At 40.2% G+C, this 16,741-nt stretch overlaps 1 protein-coding gene and 1 pseudogene across 2 annotated transcripts in view; both read left to right on the top strand.

Moving 5' to 3' along the window:
* The window catches only part of NUBPL (NUBP iron-sulfur cluster assembly factor, mitochondrial), a 253,606-nt gene extending 238,641 nt beyond the window's left edge, over positions 1–14,965 (top strand). Inside the window, exons 11-13 of one of the 2 annotated variants that reach the window (XR_011380770.1) lie at positions 2,975–3,195; positions 9,852–10,036; positions 14,747–14,965. The gene's annotated coding sequence lies outside the window, so the exon portion shown is untranslated. The remainder of the gene's footprint in view (positions 1–2,974; positions 3,196–9,851; positions 10,037–14,746) is intronic. The other variant, XR_011380771.1, reaches the window with a different exon arrangement.
* On the top strand, positions 14,748–15,424 carry LOC127483811 (large ribosomal subunit protein uL6 pseudogene; annotated as a pseudogene).
* The last annotated feature ends 1,317 nt before the right edge of the window (positions 15,425–16,741 follow it).

The following is a 16,741-nucleotide window of genomic DNA, read 5'->3' as shown; positions in this document are numbered from 1 at the left end:
ACAGAAGACTAAGTGTGCAGCTTGGTCACACAGTGGATACCCACGTGACTGCCAACCAAGTTAAGCAGTAGAACACATCAGCATCCGAAAAGCCCAGTGTTCCTTCCTGGCACTGTCATCCTCACCTTCCCTTAGAAGTTAACCAGATACTTACATTTTCATACCTAAGCCTGTGTCCTTAAACATTGAAGTTTTGCTTACTTTTAAAATTTTATATTAAATGGAGTTATACACCATGCATTCATTTTCTCTATACTATTTATTTTGCTTTGTACTAACTGCTTTTACTCTATGTTATGTTTCTGAGATCCAAGTCTATTGTGCTTGTAACTGTGTTTTGTTCGTGTTCTTTTTTGTAGAATATTCCATTGTTTGAATATATACAACTTATCCAGTCAATTATAGGTGAATGTTTGGATTGATTCCAGTGTTTAATGTTACAAATAATGCTGCCTTGAGCATTCCTGTACATGTTTTCCTGTTGTTCTTCTGCTTGAATTTCTGTTATTTCCAGAAGTAGAATTACTGGTATTCATTTCCTTGTATCTCATTGTAGTTTAAACTCTCATTCCCCTGATTGCAAACAAGATTGAGCACCTTTATGTCTATTTACTAGCTGAGGATATCCTCTTTTGTGTAGAGCCTAGTCAAATTTTTGCCTCTTTTTCTATTGTTGGAGTGCTGTATATATTCTTTTTTAAAAAAGACTCTTTTGTTTATTTATTTATTTGAAAGGTAGAATGACAGAGAAAGAGACAGACACACACGGAAAGGGACAAAAATCATCTGCTATATATATATATATATATATATTTTTTTTTTACATTTTAAGCTTTTATTTAGTGAGAGAAATCATAGGAGAGAGAGAGCTTTGTCTAAGAGAGAGGGGGTAAATCTGGGTTCATACCGAACACCAGGAACCAGCCATGTGGAGGAGCATCTAGGCCAGGAAGCCTAGGGCGGGTGGCCTGAAGGCCACGCGCCCTAGGGGTGCAGGGCTACAGCCAGCCCCCTCCTGGCAAGAGTCCAGGGCACAGAAGAGAAGGGCCGGACACACTGTGTCCTAGGCTTTTAACCCACTTCCAAAGGGGAGTGGTTAATTAACCTGATTGGCCAATGGGCACTCAGGTGTGGCCAGGTAGGGGCATGAGGTCACACAGGGGCATGGTGAAGGCGTGGTCTTCCAGCTCACAAACCTCATCTATTTTAACCTGTATGCCTGCCTACTTCATTTTCCCCTCAGAGACTCCATCACCTTAATCCTAAGGGGAGTTGATGGACGTGGAATCATCTCTCTGTAACTGCTTCCTGCTTATGAGGGGAGTAGTGCAGGCCCTGCCTATCCAGGGTCTGGAAGTCTCTGCCTATCCTTTCTAACAAATTTGCTTTGTGAGCTGGAGCAGTCTCGGTCATTTACTGATATATTTTCCAAAAGGAACCCTGTTCACATCTACCCAGTAAAAGCAAGAACCTAAGTAGTTGGTACATTACCTGCTGGGTCTGTCATCTGCTGCCTCCCAGGGTGCCCATCATCAGGAAGCTGGGTTGAAAATGGAGGTAGGACTTGATCCCAGGTACTCTGTATGGGATACAGGCATCCCAAGTGGTGGTTTAACATGCTGTACCACAACACCTGCCCCAATATATTCTTAATATGAATCCTTTATTCTGTACATTGTGGATATCTTTTTCTACTCTGTGTGTTGCTTTATTCTTGATTGTGGTGGAATGAGAAGGCCATGCCAAGATGGCCGCTGGCAAGCAAGCGTCAGTTACTCAGGAATGGCTTTGAAACCCACCTGGCAATGGAGCCTGCCTGGCAACAGGCTGTGATTGGATGGCTTTGGAAACTGCCTGGCAGCAGGCTGTGATTGGTTGGGGCATAGACCGCCCCTTGACTGGATTGGCTGGTCTTGGCTATATAAGCTGTTGTACTAACTGAAATAAACGAGTCTGCGGGCTGCTTGCCTCAAGCCCGCTTTCACCCGACTCCTGGGGTCTGTGTGGTGACTCCGCGCCTCTTGCCCCTACCACGCTCCTCCTCTCAGAAAGGAATCCACTGCAACATTGTTGAGAAATCAACTGCAACACTTGATGATGTGTTTTAATATACAAACTACCTTAATTTTAATGAATCAAACTTACCATTATTGACTTTTGTATCATACCCCAGGATCATGAAGATACTACCCTATAGACTTCTGAATGTGTGATTGTATTACTGACTACATTTAGTTCTATAGTCTACCTGGGATTTGTGTGTGTGTGTGTGTTCATGCGCCTCTACACATGTGCAAACACATGTCATACTGGATGAGGTAGTTTCTATTCTGAGGGCCACTACTGTGATATAATGGGTAAAGCTGCCACCTGCAATGCTGGCATATGGCATTATGGGCACCAGTTCTTGTCCCAACTGCTCCACCATTAACTCCCTGCTAATGGTCTGGAAAAGCAGCAGAAGATGGCCCAGGTGTTTGGTTCCTGCCATCCATGTGGGAGACACAGATGGAGTTCAGGCTCCTAGCATTGGACTGGCTCAGCACTGGCCATTGCAGCCATCTGGGGAATGAACTAGCAATTGGGAGATATCTCTCTCTCTCTCTCTCTCTCTCTCTCTCTCTCTCTCTCTCTCCCCCTGTTTCTGTAACTCTTTCGAATAAATAAATAAAATCTTTTTTTAAAAAGTTTCATATTTTCTTTGTAACTATCTAATGGGTCTAGTAAAACTGGGACTATCTTTTCTGCTGCTGTCCTGCTTACTGCTTGCATTATATATAAAATATCCGTTTCTATGGTCTCTTTCCAGGAGCTCTATTCTATTCCGTTGGCTTATTTTTTTATTTTGTACCAGTAACTCATATCTTGTTTATCATTACCATGTTGCCTTTTAAGAATGTTTTGGCATTCCGTGTAAGTTGTAGAAGTACAATGACATCCACAAATTATGGAGAGAATTTCTGTTTTTGTTAAGGATGGAGAAGACTGGAGAGAGCATCATACCCACATTTACAAGAAAAAGAATGTTATGTACAGAACCATAGCTTTCTCACACCCACCGGAGAACTGAAGTTGTTCTACAGGTAGCCTGAAATGTAAGGACAGACAGACTCCTCCAAGAAAAGATAAGATGCAGGCAGTGCCTTTCCTCTGGCAAAGCAAAGAAGAAAGAGGTGCCACGCACCCTACCAACAGGTAAGAAAAGTTAAGTGAACATTTTTTACAAATTGCTAGAAACTCAGTGTGGGATAACAAGAATCTAGAATCCCTAGAAACTCCAAACTGTTAGGAGTTTGCTCTGTGGGCTTTGTTGGGTGCCTAATAGAGGAAAGTGGCTAGTGTTCTAAAAGCCCTGCCCTGGACCTTTCTTCATTGTACAACAAATACGTAAGTCACAGGGAAAGTAGATCTTGCCCTCAGGTCATGGGTAAAGACCCATGGGTAAAGAAATAGAAAGACCCTCTTGTCATAGGGGAAGAATGAGAAGCCAGCCTGGCCACAGACCACTAAAGATATGCCCACTACTGGGCGGAGGGGCGGTTGGGAACTCTGCGAAGGCCTCATTGCTAAGACTATCGACTACAGATTTTCTTAAAGTGGAGACAACAGAAAACCCTGTGCTCTACTGCAAGCAGCACCCATCTACTGCAGGATGAGAAGTAAAGAATGTGAATAGAGAACATCAAAAGCTAGGAGCAGAGCAGGGACGTTAAGAAAAAAATGCAGGGGCCAGTAAAGCCACCACCTGCAGTGCCAGCCTCCCATATGGGCACCAGTTCAAGTCCTGGCTGCTCCATTTCTGATCCAGCTCTCTTCTATGGCCTGGGAAAGCAGTAGGAGATGGCCCAAGTCCTTGGGACCCTGCACCCACATGGCAGACCCGGAAGAAGCTCCTGGCTTCTGGCTTCAGATTGGCCCAGCTCCAGCCATTGCAGCCATTTGGGGAGTGAACCAGAGGATGGAAGACCTCTCTCTCTGCCTCTGTCTCTCTGTAACTCTGACTTTCAAATAAATAAATAAATCTTTAAAAAGAAAAAAAATGAAAACAAAATACATTGGTAACCTAGCCTTAAACTTAAGCACAAAGTGGGATTAAATTTAAGACACCAGTGGGATTGGAAGCTAGTGGTTGACCTGAAGGTAACCATAACAACAAAATCTAAGTGAGGTGAACTCCTGAAGGGACTGACTCAGCCCTGCACACCAGCGTTCTAGCTGAAGATGATAATGTTCATTTCTAGCCAAAATGCTATTTTTGACCTCGGTCTCTGTTGTCCTCCACATGAAGCCCAGCAGCGTTTAATTTATATATATATGGCAAAAAAGCAGGGAAAATCCCCTGGCAAAAGACAAAGCCATCAACAGAACCAGACCCAGATGACATGGATGTTGGTACTGTCAAACAAGGAATTTGAACACCTGCAATTAATATCGTAAGATGTCTAATGGCAGAGGGAGGTCCCATGCTTGAGCAGATGAGGAGGTTCAGCAGAGATAGCAACCACAAGCACAAGTAAAAACCCTAGCAATAGAGAATGCCTTCGGACTTCTCAGTAAATTCAACACGGATGAAAGAAGAATCAGTGAACTCAAAGATAAGTAAATACGAAGTACCCATGCTAAGGCACAAAGAAAAAATGTTAAAAAAAAAAAAAAAAAAACACCCACATCCATACACAGGATCCAAAAGCTAGGGATAAATTAGCATCTTATCATAAGGAGAAAGGAGGGATGCTGGGACAGATAAAATATTTAAAGAGACAATTGCTAAGAATTCTCAAAAGTTATCAAACCACAGAATTCACAAAGCTCAGAAAGCCTCAAGTAGGATTTTAAAAACCTAAATACATTATATTGAAGCTACTGAAGAAAATCAATAAAGAGAAAATCTTGAAGGCAGTAAGAAGAGGAAAAATTTGAAATTTACATATATGCAAAAATAAGAATTATAGCAGGCCTGCTGTATATAAACCATATATAAACTTTATTGTGGGAATGGCAACTTAAAAACTCCAAAATTAACAAAACTGTAAACCCAAAATTGTATACCAATGAGAACAATGTTCAAAAAAGGTAAATTTTTTCAGAAGAACAAAAGCTGGGAGAATTCATTAACAGCAGACTATACCACAACCTTATAGGAAGTTCTTCAGGTGGAAGGCCGATTACCAGAAAAAAACATTGACCTATATATACAAAGACTTGAAGATCTCTGAAAATGGATTTTAAAACAAGAGAAATACTTGGCTTAATTTTAATCCTTCTAAAAGATAATTGTCTAAATAAAGTAATAGCAATGTATTGTGAGTTAATAGTATGAAAGTAAAGCATAGCAACAATAGCACAGAAGATAAAGAGGACATATTGAGAATATGCTGTTGTAGATTCTCACACTATATGAGAAATGGTATATTATTTGAAGGTAGAATTATTAGCAGTTAAAACTGAACATTGTATCAGACTGGTACTGTGGTGCAGTCCACTTGTGGCGCTGGCATCCCATTTGGGCACTGGTCCTAGTCCCAGCTGTTCCTCTTCCAATCCAGCTCTCTGCTGTGGCCTGGGAGAGCAGGAGAAAATGGCCTAAGTACTTGGGCCCCTGCATCCACGTGGTTGACCCAGAAGAAGTTCCTTGCTCCTGGCTTTGCATCGGCACAGCTCTGGCCATCGTGGCCATTTGGGGAGTGAACCAGTGAATGGAAGACCTTTCTGTCTCTCCCTCTCCCTGTCAGTAACTCTACCTCTCAAATAAATAAATTTTAAAAAAGAACATTGTAAGTTTCCATATTTTTAAGTGAAGTTAAATAATAAGCCAGTAGTATGAAATTAAAAACTATTTGAACCAAAAGCACACAATAGAGAACAAAGAACACAGTAGAGAACAAAGAACAGATAGAACAAATAGAAAACAGTAAGATAGCAGGTTTTGGTCCAAACATTTATAATTACAATGCATATAAATGTCTCAAACATACTAATTAAAAAGCAGAGACTAAGACACTGGATAACAAAGACCCAACTGCATTATCTAAAAGAAGCCCATTTTGGGCACCAGTTCAAGTCCTGGCTGCTCCACTTCCAATCCAGCTCCCTGCTAATGGCCTGAAAAAAGCAGCAGAAGATGGCCCAAGTACTTGGGCCCCTGCACTAACGTGGGAGACCTACAAGAAGCTCCTGGTTTCATCCTGGCCCAGCCCTGGTCATCGTGGCCATCTGGAGAGTGAACCAACAGCAAATGATTTCTCTCTCTAACTGTAACTGTAACTCTCTAACCCTGCCTTTGAAATAAAGTAAATCTTTAAAATAAAATAAGCCATTTTAAATATAGACACAAATAGGATAAAAGTAAAAAATATACAATGTAAACAATTTAAATAAATGTTAAAGGGCATTACATAGTAATAAAAAGTGTTAATTAGCCAAAAAGATGTAAAAATTCCAAGTGTGTATCTACCTACAAAATAACATAAAAATAATAAGCAAAAAAAAAAAGCCGGCGCCGTGGCTCAATAGGCTAATCCTCCACCTTGCGGCGCCGGCACACCGGGTTCTAGTCCCGGTTGGGGCGCCGGATTCTGTCCCGGTTGCCCCTCTTCCAGGCCAGCTCTCTGCTATGGCCAGGGAGTGCAGTGGAGGATGGCCCAGGTGCTTGGGCCCTGCACCCCATGGGAGACCAGGAAAAGCACCTGGATCCTGGCTCCTGCCATCGGATCAGCGCGGTGCGCCGGCTGCAGCGGCGGCCATTGGAGGGTGAACCAACGGCAAAGGAAGACCTTTCTCTCTCTGTCTCTCTCTCTCACTGTCCACTCTGCCTGTCAAAAATTAAAAAAAAAAAAAAAAAAAAAAGAAAAAAATTAATATAACTAAAAATAAAAATAGAGAAGGCTCAAATTCTTTTTGGAGACTATAATATCCCACTTTCACTAGTTAATGGAATAAGAACATATCATCAATAAGGATCAAAAGTTCTAAGAATACTAACAATCAACATGTATAGATGACCCCAAAACATTAGAATACACATTACTTTCCAGTGCATATGGGACATTGATCAGGATAGACCATATTTTAGGCCACACCCAATATATTTAACTTAACTGAAGTTATATGTTCTTTTATCATAACAGAATTAAATAGAATTATAGAATTCAGAACAGTGATAACCTGAAAACACCTAAATATTTAAAAATAAAGCAATTCTGAATTAACCATGACTCATTGAAGAAGGAAGAAGGGAAATTAGAAAGTATTTTGTACAGAATATGAATGAAAACAAAATCAAAATGAGATGCTGCTAAAGCAATGCTTAGAAAGAAATTTACATTATTAAATTTTTAGAAAGAAGAAAAATCTCGTATCAATGAAATAATCTCATACAAAAAGCTAGAAGTAAAGTAAATTAAACCCAAATCAAAGAAAGGAAGAAAAAAATCAAGAAAGGCAGTAGGGAAAGTAAAATCAAAAGCTGGTATAACAGAGGATGGCCCCTGCACCTGCATGAGAGACCTAGGGGAAGCTCCTGGTCCTGGCTTTGGATCTGCTCAGCTCAGGCCATTGTGGCCATTTGGGGAGTGAACCTGCAGATGGAAGACCTCTCTCTTTCTCTGTCTCTACCTCTCTCTCTAACTATGTCCTTCAAATAAATAAAATCTAAAAAAAAAAAAAAAGGCTGATGAGAGGATAACAATAAGATTCTGCAGACATGAAAAAGAACTGTTAGCAACAACCTATCCCTGTAAAACTGAAAACTTAAATGAAATAGATAAATGTCTTTGAAAGAAACCAAGGCTCACCCAAGAAATATATAACCTAACCATCATAAATCACTTAAAGAAATGTAATTTGTGGTTAAAAACCATCAAAGAAAACCCCAGCCTCAAATGGCTTCAATGACAAGATGCACCCAACACTGAAGGGAAAAATATACCAAGATTATACACACTTTCCCAGGAAATGAGAAGGAACTACTACTATCCAACACATTTTTTGAAGTCAGCATTACCATAGTTAACAACCAAACCAAAGACAGGACCAGAAGACTACAAATATTCCTCATTAACATAAATAGGAACCCGCAGCAAAATATTATTTAGTTGAGTCAGCAGTATATAAAAAGGATAGTACGTTATGACTGCTTTCCAAAAACAAAAGCAAAGTTCTCACACCATAACAATCTACCTCAAAAGGTATGGGGATCTCTCTGAATCAGCAAGCAAACATTCAGTTTTGCAGCTGGCACCAGCAAGGTGTCCTCAAATTCAATTCAGTTTTGGTACCATCTAGCTGGAGAGAGCATCGCATCCCAGAGGGTTGAGGGCTCAGTCCCCAAGATGACTGCATGAGTGCACACACATACTAAATGCCAGTTGCAAGCCCTGGGTTATTTTCCCTGTGTTCCAGGCCCACCAACTGTAAATTGGAGTTCGCACAACCCTCTCCTTGGATTACACGAGTTTGCTGGGGTGGCTCACAGCACTCAGGGAAATTCATATGTTTATTATTGGTTATTTACAAAGGATGGTACAAAGAGTACACAGGAAGAGATGCTTAGGGCAAATTATGGAGGAAGGGGCATGGAGCTCCTGTATACTCTGGGAATGCCACCCTCCAGGAGTGTGACGTGTTCAGCTATCTGAAAGCTCTCCAAACCCTGTCCTTTTGTGTTTTTGTGGAGGCTTCCTAGTGTGTGTGTGAATGGTTGCATCCCTGGCCATGGGTGATCAACCTGACCTTTATCCTCCCTCTCTCCCCTTGCTAGAGGTTGGGGGTTGGGGCTAGAAGTTCCATCCCTGTAATCCTCCCTTTGTACATTCTGTCGTGGTGTGTCGTGGTGGTCAGCTCCCATCCTGAAGTTGCCTAAGTACTGCCAGACATGGTAATTCATTAACATAGAAAAGTACATTAACACTTTGGAAATTCTAAGGATTTTAAGATTTATATGCCATGATACAGGAGGAAGGACAAATACGTACTTCACAATAGTGTAATAAGCAAGAGGACATTTTCCTGAGAATGCAAGGTTGGTTCAAATTTGGAAGTCAGTCAATATAAATAAATCAAAGGAGAAACAGGCAAAAGCAGAACAGACTAAAAAAGAAGTCATGTTTATCTCAAAGCATAGATACAAAGTATATGACAAAATTTGGCATTCATGTATAATAAAAATTCTCAGCAAACTAGACAACTTTTGCAACCTAATAAAAAGAATCTACAGGAAAAACTACAGTTAACTTCCTAGCTAATGGTGAAAGATTTCATTGTATGTCTGCCCAAGCTTGCTACTTTTGTACAGCGTTGTACTGGAGATCTTATCCATTGCAATAGGAAAGGAAGTAAAGCATGCAGATTAGAAAGGAAGAAATAAAACTGTCTCTCTTCACAAATAACTAGATTACCTGTGGAGGGAATTCTGAAGAATATACAAAACGCAAGCAGAACTAGTAAGTAGATTTAGGAAAATTGCAGAATGCAAGGTCAGTATACTGGCTCTGGCCCCAGTCCAGCCCTGGCCCCTACCAGCATTTGGGGAATGAGCCAGGCGATGAGAGTTGTCTGTCTCTCTCAAATACAATTTAAAAAGAAATAAAAATAAGAGGACAATGACTAAACTTTTGGAAGTGATAGAAATGTTGACTAACTTGATTCTGCTGATGGTTTCACAGGTGTGTGTGTATATATATATATATATATATTTGTAGCTCAAAACATCAAAATGTTTAAAATACTTGTAATTTATTGTATATCAGTTATGCTTAAATAAAACTCCTAAAAAATAATTAATGCATTACTTTGTAGTATTGTGTTTTACTTTCCACAATACATTTTTAAACTTTTGTTTATTTGTTTCAAAGACAGAGGGAGAGAGACAAAGATGAAGACTGCTGCTGGTTAGTTTCCCAAATGCTCCCAGTAGCCCCAACCTGGGCTGAAGCCAGGAGGTCCCCTATATAGGGGTCAGGAACAGTCACTGCTGCCTCCCAGGGTTAACTTTAACAGGAAGCTGGAGTCAGGAGCCAGAGCCAGAGATCAAACCCAGGTACTCAATATGGGACACACGTGTCTTAACCACTAGGCTGAATACCCACTCCCCGCAGCACTATTTTTATCAGAAGCTAACCCAGAAGTGCATGAAATGTCATTATTATTATGGTTACTTCAAATTTTTTTTCCAAAATTGTGTTTTTAAACTAAAGATAACTTGTTGAAAACTGAATGAGCTCTTCTTCCTCTTACTACTTAGTGTGACCACTAGCATTGAGAGATCAGGTTGAAGCTTGAAGAATAATAAATCCAGTTACTTGTTTTTCTTACACTGAAAGATCCTATCGTGTTATCTGGAGCAGTAGATCTTTCCAGGTTTAAAGCTATTTTTAAATGATTTGGATTAAAGTTTTTATGGAGTATAGTGACTCTAGAATTTGACCATAGACTACATTCCTGATCAGAAACTCTTATTTAAATACATTTAAACCCAGCCTTCACTCTGAAGTTCCAAAAAGTGATCTGAAATTTCTATTAAATTGTGAAATTGGATGACCTATTTAAATACTGATGCACCATACTTTCAACTTTTAATTGACAAGTAGTTGGCTTTTTCCCCATGAATGTCAGGTTGGTGATAACAGATAACAAATGTCATTTAATAAAAAAAAAAATAAGGATACTTGAAGTTTTTTTCTCAAGCTACTTTCCTGCTGTATATTATTTTATAGAATGTCTTAAATTCCATAGTTAATGTTTGTTTTATGTCATTTGTACCCTTTATGCTTTTGATAATTTTATACTCCAGATTAGTTTGGTGCTTTACCATAACATTACTTGCCTTTTAGAAATTAAATTCATCAAGCAACGATTTTCACTTTTCATTACTTTAATTGAGAAGTACGATAGAAGCAATAAATTATCTTCAACTCTATTTGTTTCAAGTGTTAAAAAAAAAACTTGAAGATTGTGGGCATTGCAGTTGTTGCAGTGCTGTGTAAACATCATTTCTCACACTGTGCCCAATGGCTTTAGCTGTGGCTCACACAGTGGTTTCTTTATCATCTCTTCAGATGGGGAACTCTAGAGACATTGTAAACCCCCAGGAGAATGTGTTACTAGGCTGTCTGCTGATGAGTACTTTTGAGTCATGTTGTAAAAGCCCCTTGCAAATAAATTCTGTTAAGCACTGGCTTTCTCTTGTAGTTCTCTAATCATAGTTACTCACCTAAGTGCAACAGAAAGCCACCACATCCAAACTAAAGGCCTTCCCATTATTAGACCAAAGGTTGGCGGTGCTGACTAGTCTAAAATCCGTTTAATACTGAGAAGAATAGATCATAAACATTTCCTTTTTTTAAAAAAGATTTATTTATTTTATTTGAAAGTCAGAGTTACACAGAGAGAGGAGAGGCAGAGAGAGAGAGAGAGAGAGAGAGGTCTTCCATCTGCTGGGTCACTCCCCAATTGGCCGCAATGGCTGGAGCTGCACCGATCTGAAGCCAGGAGCCAGGAGCTTCTTCTGGGCCTCCCACGTGGGTGCAGAGGCCCAAGGATTTGGACCATCTTCTACTGCCTTCCTAGGCCATAGCAGAGAGCTGGATTAGAAGTGGAGCAGCTAGAACTGAAACTGGCACCATATGGGATGCCAGCACTGTAGGTGAAGGCTTTAGCCACTGCGCCACAGCACCAGCCCCACAAACATTTCTTTAGCTCTTTTCCAGCCCATACAAGTATATAAGCTAATACTTTGAGGACAAATTTGGGGCAATGGAGGGCATTCAGTAACAAAACCGTCAAAAAGAGCTGGAAATCCAGCACCAGAATCTAGCCATGAGCAACAAGGGCCTGGAAAAGGGTGATGATAGCAGTGGGGCTCTATGGTAGAGCATAACAAAGTGAAATTTGTATTTTGAGGCTGTAAATGATTAAACAGTTCAGTCTGCCTAATCACCATTGCCCAAATCCAGTAATTCAAAAAGTTCTATAAAACTACATTTCTAGTCTACTAAATGCAATTTATTTTGTTATCTTATTAATGGCCTGTTAAATTCAAGATATGGTCATATGATGTTGCAACAGAGATAATCTTTAGAAGGCCTTGGAATTGACTTTTGCATTAAAACCACAAGGGAAGGAATCTACAAATCTGAAATTCTTCTTGATTTTGTTCTGCATAAACCCTTTTTTGACCTTTTATTCTGGGATGATTTAATTGATAAGTCTTTGGTGGAGTTATACAGTTGTTTGCCTCCTAATGGTGCTCTAAGCAGCAATGCCAAAAATACCCTCTTAACAGAATGTTCTAAATAAAAGTATTTTTAAGGAAGAAAGTAGATACAGGATTTATTCTCTTGGTATCTATAATTAAATTTAATGAAAATCCCATGCCTTTTGGGGAGCTATAACGAAATACCTTAGGCTGGATAGTTTATAAACAATAGAAATTTATTTCTCACAGTTCTGGAAGCTAGGAAGTCTAATGTCAAGGCACCAGTAGATTTGGTGTCTCTGGTGAGGGCTCACTTTTTGCTTCAGAGGTGGAGCCTTCTTGCTGCTTCCTCACAGGGAGGAAGGGGAGGGGCCAGGCAGCTCCCTTGGTACCCTTCCAGAAGAGCAGGAATCCTGCTCAGGAGGGTGAGCCCCCAGGATTTAAGGCCCCTCGTCTTAATGTCACCTTGGGGACTGGATTTCAACCCAGGGGGTACATAATCATACCATAGTATGCTATGAATCTTTTCTTATACCCAATTACATTCTGGTGGGAATTTTGCTTTTTTTTTTTCATATTAGATTGTTGGTTTCTCTTCAGTTGTTCCATCAATATTAAGATGCCAATAGTCCTCATTTTTAGTGGGAACAGCTGTTCTAACTTAAGGACCCTGTCCATTCTGTCTTCTTTCCCACTCCTCCCTGCGTCTTCAGCACTGTTTGCCATCATTATTCTTCCTGCAGGTGCTCCTTGTGCCAACATGAAGCCAGGAGCCAGTTGTGTGCAGACATATCGATTAGCGTGCCATGAGTGTGACTCTGCTGCCCTGTTTTCATGAGCCCAGGATAGAGCCGTCACTCTCACCAGCAGGAATCAATGACTTGTTGTTGGAGTACCTGAGTCTTTGAACATCTGTTGTCCTTTACGTCATTGATTGGACTGGGATCCATTTGAGATTTTTCTCTCATACCTCAGGGATTTTCTAAAACTTGTGTTATTTCCTGTGGCCCAGAGATTGTTTCATTTTCCTGCAAGAGGGGGAGAAAAGGATCTAAATGCTTCCTGTGATTGCATAAAAGTTTATTTTAGGAACTAAAATCTGTGGTCTTTTTTTTTTTTTCCTATTATACACTGTTTTCCTTGCTGAAGCATTTCTGTGGACTGTTGGGTAATGTTTGCTCGTTTGCACCAAGGACATGTTTCTCTTACAGAGCAGAACGTTTTAAAATAAATATTCTGTGACCCTCTAGTTCAAATTCCAGGCTTCATGTGTTGTGTGGAGGAGTCACCAGGGTTCTCTATCTTTCGGCTGGGTCAAGTTGTCAGCGTTCAGACTGTCCCTTAAAACAGCATTTTTCCGGTCTCCCCTACACTAGCCAGCGTTCATGAATAGTATAAGTAAAATCAACAGCAAACGCAAGTTTCAGAGCCTCTTCTTAGTTTACGTGTCATTTTATGGTGAAGGAAGCTTCTACTGTCTTGAATTAGCAAGCCATTGTTTTCTATTGATGCAGGAAGATTTCATGTCCTTTCTAAGGAGGAATTTTCACACAAATAATCTTGTACCAGTCTAGAGCTTCTGGTTAATTACAGTTTATAATGAGTATCAAGCATGAGGATCCATAACACCCACTTCTTGTTAGTGGAGAATAGGATGCAGGAACTCTAGTTGAGTTGCTTTTTATAGAATGAAGTATTGAAAGAATAGGAAAGTATGCCACCTAAGCGGCCAGGCTGGAACCTGTCTAATCCACTCTTATTTCTGAATGACGGCTTTATTGCCATGCTTCTTAGAATGCCTGAGTGTGCTTGAGCGTTTGGAAACAAGTGTGTGTGTGACTCGCTTGCGCATTTTCTAAGAGCGTATTTTGCACATGCAGAAGAGGTGCTTCAGTGTAGGTTTTACCTCACAACTCTGTTAATAAAAATCCTTGTTGCCAACTAATTTTCCTTGACACTTCATAGCAACCCTAACATGCTATTATTTTAAGCAACAAGGGAGTTATCAATGTCCATGTAAATAAGAGCATTAGTCATCATCTCCAAAATTGGTTTGAGGAAAGGGGAGGGAGATGATTTCCTGATGATATGAGAGGCCAAGTTGTGGGAATAACTTTCTCTTTGGGTACTTAATTTGCCTGTGCATGGAAGTACCTTGTCAGTGTGAATTTCTTTCTCTGTATTTTTTCATATGTAGATATTAAGCCTAAGATATCCATTTTTTCAGAAGCAAAGTTTGGGAGGTTTAATAAATTTGCCTAGGGTTAGCCCAACAGAAGAAAATATATTCAGGACTCATGACAAGCCTTTATTAGCTGGAGTCATTCACTATATTAATTGGCTATCATTTGTTGTAAGACTCTGTTCATATTACCCTATGTTATCCATTGGAATCTCTTACTTTACTTTTTGGAATACTACATATGAATTTGAAGGGCTATTTTAATTCAGACAACTATATCAGGTAAATTAGAATAAACTAAAGTGTTATTCTCTTCAATTAAACATCAATCAAGAATGTAATTGCACTCTCTTTGCCCCATCTACTGCAAGAATGAAGACCATTCTCAGCCATCAGACTGGACATTCCAGACAATGTCGCCATCATTCTGAAGGAACACCGAGTTATTGTGAAGGGTCCCAGAGGAACCCTGCAGAGGCACTGCAGTCACATCAGTGGAGAACTCAGCCTCCTTGGGAAGAAAATGAAGAGGCTCCAGCTGACAAATGGTGGGGAGATGGAAAGGAACTGGCGACTGTGCACTGTTTATGGTAATGGACAGAATATGATCAAGGGGTTACACTGCACTTCCATTACAAGATGAGGTCTGTGTATGCTCACTTGCCCCTCAGCGTGGTTGTTCGGGAGAATGGGTATCTTGTTGAAATCTGAAATTTCCTGGGTGAGTTTATCTGAAGGGTTTGGATGAGGCCAGATGTTGCTTGTTCAGTATCTCAAGCCTAGAGAGGTGGATTCATCCTGGAAGGAAATGCCATTGAACTTGTTTCAAAGTCAGCTGCTTTGATTCTGCAGGCAACAAGAGTTAAAAATAAGGATATCAGAGAAATTTTGGATGCTATCTATGTTTCTGAAAAAGGAGTAGTTCAGCAGACTGAGGAACAGGATCTAAAAGTTGTCCAGCCCCAGAAATAAGAACCTGGATTATAAGTCTAACTTGTGGTATTTTAATAATGCAATAAAAGAGCTCTTGATTTAAGTCTTCCAAAAAACATATAATTTTGATTTATCTCTTATTTATTTACTGTTACACTCCTCTGAAAGATTTATTTTATAGCTTTAAAGAAATATTTACTTTCTCCAGTTCCATTGCTCTTTTGAATCTGGTTTTCGTAAGAGGGGCTGGAGAGGTTGGCATCTGGGAGAAATGAGGAGTTTGCCTCTTCGTTCCTTCCCCCTCCCCCCTTCACCATGGAGAGTAGTGGAGAGGAAGTGTGGAGTGCTTGAAGTGATTACATTTGCTGGGCCATCTGGTCATCAGGAAAAGGCTGTGTTTTCAATTTCACAGTGAATAAGAAATTTATTAAAGAAGGCGAGCACTTAGTTTAAGGAAGAAAGGAATCATACTTTATTTCTGTCAGCAGAAGCTTCGGTTTGCTTAATTATAAGAAGGGAGGTCATCTGTGGAAGACCGACTGTGGGTGGAACCTTGACAGGATCGCTAGAGAACTTGGGGGCATTGGTTACAATAGACAAAACATGCAAGGGTGGCCACCTACAATGGAATCGCTCCAGTTCCCTAATGTCTGTCTTCTTCCCCATGCAGTTTTTATGGAGGAAAGAAAAAATGATGCATATTTCTCAGGGCAAGGAAAGAAATCAGAGTTTCTGCTTCCCTAAAGTTTTCTACCAGAGTTTCTGATCCAGCTATCAGTTGGAAAGCCATGAGTCAAGAGTTATTGATTAGTATCCATCCACTTACCTACTTATTGAATTACCTCATGCTTTCAATGTTAAAAACCAGGCTCATATTTTATTTACCACTTTTAAAATAAAGCACCAAGTTTAAGAGAAGTTCTAGGGAGAAAATCAAGAATAGTACAATCAATGCAAAAAGAATGAATCTGCACTTATCATTGAAATTAGGAGTCTGGCAGTGAGTTGGCAGCAGACAAGGGTACCTGAATAATGAAGTCCCTAGAGGTGAGGCCACCCATTGCCCCTTGCTGTGGGCTCATCATCATCTTTGCAAGAAATTAATAGTCTCTGTTGCTACTTGAATTGAACCTCAAAAGCTCAAATCCTAGGATGTGATTTGGTTGGAGCAGCCTGAGACTTTTACAAGGATTTGTAGTGTGGTTTACAGAAAGGTGCAGTTTGCTTCATTCAAAGTACAACTAGTCACTGAGTCCAAGAAGAGCCAAAGTTTTCCTGGCCCTTTAAGAGACTGTTGCCCAGATGGCCTTTGGAATAGCAGGACTGCTTGTCACAGTGAGAATTCTTTCTGGCTTCATTGGCAGCTTTCAGTATGGAGAGAGGGGTGGGGCCAGGAGCACGCTGCCAGGCTAGAAGAATGGAATGTGCAAAGG

Source organism: Oryctolagus cuniculus, chromosome 12, assembly GCF_964237555.1.
Source record: "Oryctolagus cuniculus chromosome 12, mOryCun1.1, whole genome shotgun sequence".
Lineage (NCBI taxonomy): Eukaryota > Metazoa > Chordata > Mammalia > Lagomorpha > Leporidae > Oryctolagus > Oryctolagus cuniculus.
This window is presented reverse-complemented; position numbering and strand designations above follow the sequence as displayed.